This window comes from Oreochromis niloticus, unplaced genomic scaffold, assembly GCF_001858045.2.
Source record: "Oreochromis niloticus isolate F11D_XX unplaced genomic scaffold, O_niloticus_UMD_NMBU tig00001912_pilon, whole genome shotgun sequence".
Lineage (NCBI taxonomy): Eukaryota > Metazoa > Chordata > Actinopteri > Cichliformes > Cichlidae > Oreochromis > Oreochromis niloticus.
Window position 1 is genome coordinate 3,821 of NW_020327506.1, and position 12,429 is coordinate 16,249.

The 12,429-nt window shown below is 37.2% G+C and overlaps 1 long non-coding RNA gene across 1 annotated transcript; it reads left to right on the top strand.

The window, feature by feature from the left end:
* Positions 1 to 11,007: 11,007 nt before the first annotated feature.
* On the top strand, positions 11,008 to 11,824 carry LOC109200642 (uncharacterized). Its single transcript, XR_002060798.2, has 2 exons — positions 11,008 to 11,087; positions 11,639 to 11,824. It is a non-coding gene; the product is annotated as an uncharacterized LOC109200642 (long non-coding RNA).
* Positions 11,825 to 12,429: the final 605 nt, after the last annotated feature.

Genomic DNA, 12,429 nt, shown 5'->3' on the forward strand with positions numbered 1-12,429 from the left:
TAAGTTTCAAAGACAAGCAAGTTTTAGCAGAATTGTGGAAGTTTCCCATTCATTTCAATGGGACAAATTAAAGGAAAAAAGTGTAATATTTTAAAAAGTATAACAGTAATAAACACCAAAAGTCATAGCCATCATTACCAGAAAGAGCAGAACAGTATAGAGTTTGAACTGAGAAAATCGGCTGAAAACTGAGAAAGTAGTTAAGTGCCAAAAAGTGTACGGAAGCAACTAGAGGAATAATAAAGAATAAAGAGAAACAGGAACTCAATAGTGTGGAAGCCCTTTTAGGGCATCCACACAACTAGAAAAATTTGCATTTCCTGCGAAAATGCTGTGTGGATGCCTTAACGCTGAAGTTGTCTGCTGAAAATGACTGAAAAAGATGAAAAGCTGCAAAAATTGTATGGCAGTAAAGAAACTGAAAAATTATGCTGAAAACAAGTGAAAAAACAGAAACTTTTGCTGAAAAGAGGTGGAAAGGCAATGATTCTGCTTAAAAGGGGTAAAGAAGTTCAAATTTGTACTGAAAAGAGGAGAGGTGAAAAGGTTTCTTCTGAAATGAGCAGAAGATACTGAGATTTGTACTGATAAGAGGTGAAAGGCTGAAAATTCTGCTTAAAATAGGTGAATCAGCAGAATTTCTACTAAAAAGAGGTAAAGAAGTAGTTGCACTGAAAAAAGGTGAATCAGCAGAATGTCTGCTGAAAAAGAGATTTCTGTTGAAAACACCTGAAAAATCTGGAATTTGTGCTGAAAAGGGGTGAAAAAACTCACAATTCTGCTGAAACGGGGTGAAGAAGAGATGTTTGGCTGTTGAGAAGAGTTAAATAAGTTGAACTGACAAATGTGATGATATGGCACAAATACTATGATTGGGTACAAATACTATAATTTGGCACAAGTACTATGATTTAGTACAAATACTGTGATTTGGCAGAAATAGTATGACTTGGCAATAATACTGTGTTTTAGCACAACTACTGAGATTTGATTGAAATACTATGATTTAGAAAAGATATTATGACTTTGTACAAATACAATGTTTTGGCACAAATAATATGATTTGGTTCAGATGCTATGATTTGAAACAAATACTATGATTTGGGAGAAATACTATTATTTAGTTGAAATACTATGATTTTCCACATAACAGATATATGATGATTTTGCAGACATTCTGGTTTTACACAAATACTATAATGTGGCAGAAATACTATGTTTTAGCACAAATACTATGATTTGCTATAAATACTATGATTTGGCACATATACTGTATTCAGCAGATATACCATAACAAAATAGAGAGTCTACGACTTAGTAATAATACTATAACATAATAGATATACTATGATTTTGCAGACAGTCTATGTTTTTGCACAACTAGCACAATGTGGCAGAAATACTATGATTTGGCACAAGTACTATGATTTAGTAGAAATACTCTTTTGGCACAAATACTATGTTTCAGTACAAATACTATGATTTGGCAATAATACTGCGTTTCAGCACAGCTACTGAGATTTGATTGAAATACTATGATTTAAAAGAAATACTATGATTTCGTACAAATACTATGTTTTGGTTCGAATACTATGATTTGCAAAAAATAGTATGATTTGCACAAGTACCATGATTTAGTACAAATACTACGAATTGGCAGAAATACTGTGACTTAGTAGTAATACTTTAACATAACAGATATACTGTGATTTTGCAGAGATAGTATGTTTTTGTACATATACTACGATTTTGCTCAAATACTATGAAATTGCAGTAATACTATGATTTTGAAGGAATACTATGAATAGGTAGAAATACTATGCCTTAGTAGTAATACTATAACACAACACATATACTGTGATTTAACAGACAATATGTTTTTGCAAAAATAATACGATTTCGCTCAAATACTATGAAATTGCAGTAATACTTTGATTTTGAAGGAATACTATATATAGGTAGAAATACTATGCCTTAGTAGTAATACTATAACATAACAGACATACTGTGATTTTGCAGACATAGAATTTTTTTTTGCACAAATACTACGATTTTGCTCAAATACTATGAAATTGCAGTAATACTATGATTTTGAAGGAATACTATGATTAGGGAGAAATACTATGCCTTAGTAGTAGTACAATAACATAACACATATACTGTGATTTAGCAGACATAGTATGTTTTTGCACAAATACTACGATTTTGCTCAAATACTCCCAAATTGCAGTGATACTCTGATTTTGAAGGAATACTACAATTTGGCAGAAATACTATGTTTGGGCACAAATACTATGATTTGCTATAAATACTATGATTTGGCACAAATACTATGATTTAGCAGAAATACTATGTTTTAACATGAATAATGTCTTTTGACAGAAATTTCTGCTAAAAGGTACTATTTCTGCTTTTTAGCAGAAATACTGTAATTTTGCATAAATACTTTGATTTGGGATAAATACTATGATTTGGCAGATATATTGTATTCAGCAAATATACTATAACATAACAGACATTCCTCCACTTAGTAGTAATACTATAACATAAAATAAATGTTATGGTTTTGCCCAAAAAACATGATTTGGCACAAACAACATGATTTTTCAAAAAATACTATGATTTAGCAGAAATACTATGATTGAGCAGAAGTACTAAGATGTAGTAGAAGTACTTTGATTTAGCACAAATACTATTATGGAGGAGTAATGTTTTAACATGGGAGAGATATTGATACACACACACACATACACAGAGAGCAAAGTGTACAGGGGCTGTTAAGAGTCTGGGCTTGGTATATCTAGGTCAGCTAAATTGGCTGCACCTGCTGTAATCAGCACTTACACACACAGACACAGAGAGAGCTATGGGTTTCCTTCAGTGTATTTCTCACATTCAGGATTCCCCTCGAACAAATGGCCATAATTTCCTAACCGTAGGGGCTAGAACGGTCATTCTGACACCGTTTTGTTCAGAAGAGATGGGGAAATCTGCAGGTCTTCATAATTCAGAGATAAAATATAAATTATTGAAGATATATGACTTGTAATACACTGTAACTGAGTAGAGGCAAAGCAAAACTGCCTTGACCTGCCCTCAAACAACGTTTTGTAACTCTAAATCTATATGGAGCATCAAAATCATTCTTTCACCGTAAGAAACAGCAGGCTTTCTTACGGTGACCTGGAAATTTTCAGGTCTCTGTTGAAATCCATCAAAAAGATCTGACGAGAGAAAAAAGTGCCTCATTTCCAGAGTTTGAAATCTGAACAGATCTGAGCGAGGGACAAATTTCCTATCCTCAAACAAGTGTAATTCATGGCCAAATGGTAATAGGTGAGGAAGAAATTCTTGAATTGTGAGCATCAGGGATGTCTGAAGATATATTGGCACAAGCCTCATGTCTCAACTTTGTTTCGTTAAGGAGATATGACGATTTGAAAATGCCTCTCATTTGAGAAATCCAGCGCTGATTTTGAACAAACTCTCCATTGACTTTCTATGGAGAGTTTTGAGACTTTGTGTTGCTCTGAGGAGATTTGCAAAAAATATATAAGTCCCACAACAATGATGGTGACATTTTCTGAAAGCCAGCAAAAATACCTACGTTTTGATGTATAATTTGTGGGGGTTGAATGGAAATTGAGCGAGTAGCAAGAAGTTGTTCAGACATGAAGAGAAAATTCAGAATGGATGAGTGCACACTGTAATTTAATTGCATAGCAACCATAACAACGCATGTATTTTCTGAAAAATCACAATTTTGCAACTGAAAACTTAAAGAGGTATAAGATTAAAACGGTAGAAGATCTGAAAAAGCTGAATCACACAGGAATAGCCCAATAATCTGAGAACATTTTACAGTTTGAATGGAGTTTCTAGGTGAAAGTATGACAAAGTAGTTAAGTTTCAAAAACAAGCAAGTTTTAGCAGAATTGTGGAAGTTTTCCATTCATTTCAATGGGACAAATTAAAGGAAAAAAGTGTAATATTTTAAAAAGTATAATAGTAATAAACACCAAAAGTCATAGCAGGAATTAGCAGAAAGAGCAGAACAGTATAGAGTTTGAACGGAGAAAATCGGCTGAAAACTGAAAGAGTAGTTAAGTGCCGAAAAATGGGGGAGCAACCAGAATAAAGTAAAGATAAAGAATAAAGAGAAACAGGATCTCAATAGTGTGGATGCTTCCAGCATCCACACAATTTGCATTTCCTGCGAAAATGCTGTGTGGATGCCTTGACGCTGAAGCTGTCTGCTAAAAAGCTGAAAAAGATGAAAAGTTGCAAAAAGTTGTTGTGGAGAGACGGACAATTCTGCTGAAATGAGCAGAAGCTGCTGAGAATTGTGCTGATAACAGGTGAAAAGGCTGAAAGTTTTGCAGAAAAGAGGTGGATCAGCAGAATTTCTGCAGAAAAGAGGCAAAGAAGCAGAAAGTTGCGCTGAAAAGAGATGAATCAGCAGAGTTTCTGCTGAAAAGAGTTTTTTTTTTCTGAAAACAGCCAAAAAAGCTGGAATTTGTGCTGAAAAGGGGTGAAAAAAATGAAAATTTTGCTGAAAAGGGGTGAAGAAGGTAAAGTATACCAAATTAAAGTATTTGTGCCAAAACATAGTGTTTCTGCCATATTGTGGTATTTGTGCCACAAAAGTTACTACATTACAACATGAATACGGATTAAAGATGAAAGAAACTGGCAACAAATTCCTCCACTACAAACCAGTCTGATACCACTTCTTTGCAGTGTTCACGTTTACTAAGGCACTACCCAAAAGGCGCCGCAAGAGGGCACTCCAACACAAGAGATGAGGTGAATGAGCAGAATTTCTGCTGAAAAGAGGCAGAAGGTTCTGTATGTAGAAAAAGAAACACTGTTGAACCATGTGTGAAATAAATAAAGAAATGAAATGAAAGAACAACCTGGTTCTGCTCATTTTCACCAATCAGAGGTACTGCAAAAAGTTGTATGGTGGTGAAAACAAAATGTTGCCCTGAGCAGGATTCGAACCTGGCCCTACCAGGCTCAAAGCAGCTACTCATCTCACTGACCCAAACACATTCTCACAGAGAAGAGGTGGACTGACTGACAATTCTGCTGAAATGAGCAGAAGCTGCTGAGAATTGTGCTGATAAGAGGTGAAAAGGCTTAAAATTTTGCAGAAAAGAGGTGAATCAGAAGAATTTCTGAAGAAAAGAGGCAAAGGAGCAGAAACGTGCGCTGAAAAGAGATGAATCAGCAGAGTTTCTGCTGAAAAGAGTTTTTTTCTGAAAACAGCCCTAAAAAATGGAATTTGTGCTGAAAAGGGGTGAAAAAAATGAATATTTTGCTGAAAAGGGGTGAAGAAGGTAAAGTATACCAAATCAAAGTATTTGTGCCAAAACATAGTGTTTCTGCCATATTGTGGTATTTGTGCCACAAAAGTTACTACATTACAACATGAATATGGATTAAAGATGAAAGAAACTGGCAACAAATTCCTCCACTACAAACCAGTCTGATACCACTTCTTTGCAGTGTTCACGTTTACTAAGGCACTACCCAAAAGGCGCCACGAGAGGGCACTCCAACACAAGAGATGAGGTGAATGAGCAGAATTTCTGCTGAAAAGAGGCAGAAGGTTCTGTATGTAGAAAAAGAAACACTGTTGAACCATGTGTGAAATAAATAAAGAAATGAAATGAAAGAACAACCTGGTTCTGCTCAAATTCACCAATCAGAGGTACTGCCTCAGTCTGCTTCATCAGGCTGTGTACTTGTTTCTGCCATGGAGCGTTAACAAGAATCTGAGGTCCATATTAGAAAAGCTGCTAAAATCATAAAACTTTGCAGAATTGTAATAAATTAGCAATATAAATTACAGGTCTGTGATAGTGTATAAATTTGTAGTGAAAAAAAAAAACGTGGACCAAGGTGGGATTGAACCCACGACCTTTGAGCTGCAGAGCCGTGTCATTACTGATTGCGCCACCTGGAAAGGGGGCCGCGGTCTGAAAGACAGATACTTGGGCAGTCAGAAAATAGATCGTGGTGAGAGGCGAAAAACGCCGTTTTTTGGAGTTACAAAACGTCGTGTAACTCAAAAACTAGGAGGGCTAGCAGCATAATTCTTGTACTGGGTGAATCAGCGGACTTTGGTGTATTTTGACTGCGATTTTCATAGCTCTTTCTACCTCTGTCGCGGAGATATGACGAGAGAAGAAACGGCTTCATTTCCAGAGTTTGAAGACTGAGAGGAGGACAGATTTCCACCCCTCAAACAAACGTAATTCATTGCTTAACGGTAAGATAATTGTAAAAACTGCTTCCACTGTGAGTGTCAGCAGTGTCTGAAGATATATTGGCACAAGCCTCATGTCCTAACTTTGCTTTGTTAAGGAGATATGGCGATTTGAAAATGCCTCCTGTTACAGAATTTCAGCTCTGAATTTCAAAACCTCCCCATAGACTTTGAATGGGGAGTATCCAGACCATGTGTCACTTCGAGGCAAATTGCGAAAAAACGGTAAATCTCACAATAAAGATAGTAACATTGTCTGAAAGCCAGCAAAAATACCTACGTTTTGATGTATAGTTTATGGGGGTTGAGTGAAAATTGAGTGAGCAGCAAGAAGTTGTTCGGACATGAAGAGAAGTTTCAGAAAGGACCAGTGCTCACTCTGAGTTAATTGCACAGAATTTTGGAAGTTTCCCATTCATTTCAATGGGACAAATTAAAGGAAAAAAGTGTAATATTTTAAAAAGTATAACATTAATAAACACCAAAAGTCATAGCAGGAATTAGCAGAAAGAGCAGAACAGTTTAGAGTTTGAACGGAGAAAATCGGCTGAAAACTGAGGCAGTAGTTAAGTGCCAAAAAACGGAGCAACTAGAAGAATAAAGATAAAGAACTAGAAAAATTTGCATTTCCTGCGAAAATGCTGTGTGGATGCCTTAACGCTGAAGCTGTCTGCTGAAAAGCTGAAAAAGATGAAAAGTTGCAAAAAGTTGTATGGTGGTGAAAAAAAAAATGTTGCCCTGAGCAGGATTTGAACCTGGCCTTCTTGGGCTCAAGGCAGCTACTCATCTCACTGAGCTAAACTCATTCTCTCAAAAAAGAGGAGGAGAGACCAAAAATTCTACTAAAATGAGCAGAAGCTGCTGAGAATTGTGCTGAGAAGAGGTGAAAAGGCTGAAAATTTTGCAGAAAAGAGGTAAATCAGCAGAATTTCTGCAGAAAAGAGGCAGAACAAAAGAGAAAACTGAAAACAGGTTTTGCCATGACCGGGATTTGAACCTGGCCGTTCTCATCTCAAGGCAGCTGCTCATCTCACTGAACCAAACTCTTTCTCTCAGAAACAAGAGATGGAGAAACTGACAATTTTGCTAAAATGAGCAGAAGCTGCTGAGAATTGTGCTGAGAAGTGAAAAGGCTGAAAATTTTGCAGAAAAGAGGTGAATCAGCAGAATTTCTGCAGAAAAGAGGTAAAGAAGCAATAAGTTGCGCTGAAAAGAGATGAATCAGCAGAATTTCTGCTCAAAGGCGGCTATTCATTTCCCTGAGCCAAAGTCATTCTTACAAAGAAGAGGTGGAGAGACGGACAATTCTGCTGAAATGAGCAGAAGCTGCTGACAATTGTGCTGATAAGAGGTGAAAAGGCTGAAACTTTTGCAGAAAAGAGGTGAATCAGCAGAATTTCTGCAGAAAAGAGGCAAAGAAGCAGAAACTTGCGCTGAAAAGAGATGAATCAGCAGAGTTTCTGCTCAAAAGAGTTGTCTTTTTTCTGAATACAGCCAAAAATGCTGCAATTTGTGCTGAAAAGTAATGAAAAAAAACGAAAATTTTGCTGAAAAGGGGTGAAGAAGCTGAAGAAGCTAAAGTATACTAAATCAAAGTATTTGTGCCAAAACATAGTGTTTCTGCCATATTGTGGTACTACTACATTACAACATGAATACGGATTAAAGATGAAAGAAACTGGCAACAAATTCCTCCACTACAAACCAGTCTGATACCACTTCTTTGCAGTGTTCACGTTTACTAAGGCACTACCCAAAAGGCGCCACAAGAGGGCACTCCAACACAAGAAATGAGGTGAATGAGCAGACTTTCTGCTGAAAAGAGGCAGAAGGTTCTGTATGTAGAAAAAGAAACAGTGTTGAACCATGTGTGAAATAAATAAAGAAATGAAATGAAAGAACAACCTGGTTCTGCTCAAATTCACCAATCAGAGGTACTGCAAAAAGTTGTATGGTGGTGAAAACAAAATGTTGCCCTGAGCAGGATTCGAACCTGGCCCTACCAGGCTCAAAGCAGCTACTCATCTCACTGGCCCAAACACATTCTCACAAAGAAGAGGTGGACAGACTGACAATTCTGCTGAAATTAGCAGAAGCTGCTGAGAATTGTGCTGATAAGCAATAACTCAAAATCTGCACTGTGAAGTATTCAAAATGGACAATGTAAATGGTGTCCATCTATGCCATGCCAAATGTTGGTGCCCAAAGTATAGCATTGCACATATGTGCTTTAAATGATTCATAATCTTTGTGCACTGGCAATTTCGAAATCATTACTTGCTTTTGAACTAAGTTATTTTAATATTGAATTATATTACTTCATGTAAAAATACAGACTGCCAATAGGGTGACGTGGACTGCAAATGGCCCCTGGGCTGCGAGTTTAAACACCTGTTATGAACCATTAGTGCCAAAATCATTTTATTTCACTGGCTACATACAAACTGATCATATGAGCCATATACCAGCAATAATACAACAATAGAAAGAAAGAAAGATATTAAACTACAAATTATTTAAGTTTAGTTTCTTGTGAAGGACAACAAGTAGATTTAGAAAGCATGTGAGTTTATGTGAAAATGTAATTCAGAATTTGTTTTAGAACACTTAGCAATAGAAGCTTGTATTGGGATTAGAGAAATTATTTCACTGCTATTGTACCATGGCATTAATCACATAATCTCCAAGTAGGGATATTGCATTTAGATGTTTAAACATATTGGCACCCAATTAAGCTTTTATTACAGGTCCAGTAAGAACCACTTTAAACTGTTGAGTTGAATCTATAATTTTAAAGGCTTTTGAATGTTTTTATATTCTTACACTGAAGTCCAGACTTCAGTGGGTGAGAGACTGAGTTGCAGGCTGACAGGAAACGCCATGCTTTGCAAAAGTGAAACTGATAGCAGAGCCTAAGTGTAAGCTATTTTGAGCAGGGTATTTTATTATGCATTTACATCTTTGATTAAGCTTTGATTAAGTTTTAAGTAGTTGTATTAGATTGAAACATATGTTTTATATATTTTACATATAAGTCAAGATTATTACACACATACACACACATACAGACACATATAGTTAGAGAGGTCAAATAAGGTGCAGAGCGAGGGCAACACATGCACACCCATACATGCACAGACATACACACACACACACTCACATACAGGCAGGGGGTTTATTTGTAGGTGAGAGTTTAAGCATGACTGTTTGATGGAGAAGCAGGTGCAGGATGTTCCAGAGACAAGGCGGTTGTTAAATAGAACATTTGTGGTTTTGAAACTGATGCATGTACTGACATAGAGAGGGCGTCACTAAAAATACCTCGATGCATAAAACTAATGCTGTGTTGTTGTTGGGCAGAGATCAATGCTGTCTGCGCACAGGAATTAATCTCTCCGCATGCGTCAATAAATCTTGTCTAATTTCACCTGGCCGGATCAGTGGTCATTATTTTGTATTCTCTCCTTCAATTTCTGGACCCAACACTTGAAATAAAAAAAAAGTTAATGTCATTGTAAAAATAAAATATGTACAGCAATACGTCAAAGACATCTGGCAGAGTAAAATAGAATTTTCCTAAACGAGATGGGGTCTTGCACACAGACAGGAGAACTTCATTTTGATACATGAAATAGCAGATATTGAAAAGTTAGAGACTTTCATGGATTTGCTGAAAAACAAAAATGCTGTGTGACTGAATTGTTAATATGACCCAACATTTTCAAACACTTATTAGTAAATTTATGATGTTTTCCATTTCTTTAATGCGGGAAAAACCTCCTTGCTTTGATGTACGTGCTGGTGAATCACCTGTCCATCATTTCTCTGAGAAGGGAAACAGTCTCAATGTAAACTTGTAATGTCTCTGTCAGTGGTACATTTGAATTCGGAAGTGTTGCCAGTTCTGCTGCCGACAGGTCACGGGGAAGCTCCAACTCTGGGACATAAACTTGATCTGACACAGGTGGCCCTCTCCAGTTGTTTACACAGTCTTGAGCTGCCTGTGAATCCGGCATCATTTAATGTTAATTGTAAAATATATTTTATGGTACCATCTTAAGGTTACACATTTAAAATATATCACAGGCACTGTAGTCTTTGAAAACCATTACCTGACACAAATGTGCTGTGCTTCCATCTCTTTCTCTGCTCAACCACAGCTGAACAGGAGATTGGTTCCGCGCTGATCTCTGTGAGTGGTTGTTCCATGCTCTCAGAAACTGTTGCAGATGTGACTGGATGTGTGGCATGTAACACCTGTGCAATGCATATAGGTCTGTCTCCTTGTCTGGACTGAGCCATCCCTCAGCCTCAAGGCGAAGAAAAGTAGTGCTGAAGAGATCAAGGACGTTGTGAAATACATCTCTCCATAATCACTCAATTCTGAAACCATAAGAACAGTTAATTAAAAATCCCTGAAACTACTTAATTAATATAATAAAAGACTTTAAAACTGTGGCTTTACATATAAACTGTGGAGTATAAATAATTGAGCTCTAACTTCCACATTTCCAGATCCCTATCACAAAGTGGTCAATACAGCTATACAATAAAAAGAGTCTCAACACGCTAAAAACCCTGCCGGCAGAAATAACTCTACACTGTCAACACAAAGGCTAAACAAATGTTTCCATATGCTAAAATTCCCATAATCCCACAGTCCAGCCACACGCGGGCAAATGTTCTTTATCTGAAACAGGAGAGGAATTTCTCTTCCGGGATGGTGAAAATAGTAAGAGTGATACTGTATTCTAGAGGCCGTGAGCCAGCGTGAGCACTGTGAAGCCCCGGGTAGCATTTGTTGCTTCACATGGTAAGTCCCAGGCAGTGCATGTGCGCTAGTTAGCATGCTACTTGCCACTAGCTCCGATGCTAACTTCCGCTAGCCATTTTTCAATGAAAGTGCCCTTTCGGAGGCTAAAGCAATTAGCACTGAGTCTGCTGCACTTTATACAAAATGTTCTTTAAAGGTTCATGTCATATTACTGTGGTATTGATGTATAATGTATGGTTTTGTGCGAAGTTGTTATGTTAGCACAAGTTCACATTTCTCATGGTGCTACTTATAGTTCTGCACCCTAAGTATTAGCAACGTGAAATTCAGTGCCTTCACCTGCACTTTACTTAGCTGAAACTTGATAAGTCTTAAGCCAGTGTGTATTTTTCATGCACTGCTGAGCTATTTTGTATTATTTTAAATGTGTGTTTCCTATGCACTTTTCCCTTTGAAATTAGAATAATTTGTTGTACAACATAGAATATTTTGAAAGAAATTTAGAAACACTACAAGCTATTAGTAGTAATAATAAGTTACAGACATTATAGCTTAAATGTTGAACTACTGTGTTCTGGCCTGGTCCCCAGGTCAGGTTTTTTCCCTTTGCTTATTTGGATTGGATTGGTTTTGAGGACCTGAGAAGAATCGAGGATCCCTTTTCCAGTACTGGATGGCGAGCCCAGCCCAAAGAGCCGGATGAACTGGTAGATTGTAACCCGACTGGTTAAAAAGACACTGAGTGACTATTGAACATTGACAGACTGAAATTGACTTTAAAAAAAAAAGGACGCAAAAGACAATATACCCTTGGGTCGACCATTTGTGGGGTTTATTTTATTTTATTTTGTTTTCAATAAGCACACTCTACTTTTGTTAAATGTGCACAACCTGCTAAACTTTAATAATTGCTAATAAATGCAGTTTTGTTTTATACACCTACTGTGTACAAGTCCTCTGATGTCATACACCCTTGGCTCCTACGAATCTAGAACCTGTCTGATCCTGTCCATATTTCCCTTCTGTCCTCGTACTGTGGTTAAAGGTAACTGTACTGCCTGTACTACATGCAAAGAAGGCAAGAAGTAGCACTAACAGGTCTTACATGCCCACTACTAGCATTGTACTACCAGTGTTACACTTACCTCTCCTTTCCTCTGCCTTTGAACTGCTTCAGGAGGCGACAGTGTTCAGCAAGCTCGATTTGCGCAATGCATACCACTTGGTGAGGATCAGACGGGGAGATGAGTGGAAAACGGCATTTAAGACACATTTGGGCCACTTCGAGTTATGCCGTTTGGGTTGACTAATGCTCCTGCTGTCTTTCAAGCGTTGGTAAATGACATCCTCAGAGACTTTATTAACCGCTGTGCTTTTGTTT